The sequence below is a fragment of the Mustelus asterias genome, unplaced genomic scaffold (assembly GCF_964213995.1).
Source record: "Mustelus asterias unplaced genomic scaffold, sMusAst1.hap1.1 HAP1_SCAFFOLD_74, whole genome shotgun sequence".
Lineage (NCBI taxonomy): Eukaryota > Metazoa > Chordata > Chondrichthyes > Carcharhiniformes > Triakidae > Mustelus > Mustelus asterias.
This window is the reverse complement of record NW_027590134.1, coordinates 1,508,011-1,508,894: the sequence shown is the minus strand read 5'-3', so window position 1 is coordinate 1,508,894 and position 884 is coordinate 1,508,011.

Here is an 884-nt window from a genome sequence, read left to right as displayed (position 1 = left end):
CCCGACCATGCAGATGGAGGCCATTTGGCCCATCGAGTCTGCACCGATTCTCTGACACAGCATCTCACCCAGAACCTATCCTGGTAACCCCATATATCTATCCTGCTAATACCGCAAACCAATATCGTTGGGACGCCAAGGGGCAATTTAGCATGGTCAATCCACCGAAATGCAAACAAGGGGAGGACGTGGGAACACCACACAATCAACGAAGGTGGAATTGAACCTGGGTCCCTGACACTTTGGCACAGTGTGTGTGTGGGATTTACGACTCGCTGATATAGTGAGAGTGTGGGATTTACTAACTCTCTGTTAGTGTGTGAAGGTGACGATGATTCTGTATCTTTCAGTCTCGGGCACTATGTTGCTGATGGAGTCATTCTGCCTCTGGTTGTGTTGGAGACTCATTGTGTGTTTGCAAGTTACTGGGGGCTGAGAGTGAGTGCGGGATTCATTCTCTCCCTGGAATGGTATGCCAGTTTGGGATTAATGTTTTAACTGTCCTTCTCGGCCACTACATGAGGTGTCTGGGTTCAATATTTACCTATCAATCTCTGCAACTCTCTATGAGAATCATCCGCTCATTGTCAGTCTCTGGGGCAGTGCAAATTAGTGTGTGTTCTTTGGTTATCAGAGAACAAATAAAATTACAGCTTCGGAACAGGCCCTTCGGCCCTCCAAGCCTGCACCAACCATGCTGCCCATCTGAACTAAAACCCCCTTTCAGTCTGGGCCACCGAGTGTGTTCTCTGCACAATGTGATATTGGAATTCAGCATGTATCTGTCAGCGACTCGCAATGAATGGGAATGTGGGAATCATTTTCAAAATCAGGGGATCTTTGACACCAATTCTCCATCTGTTTCTCTTCAGCGTTGTTTGTGA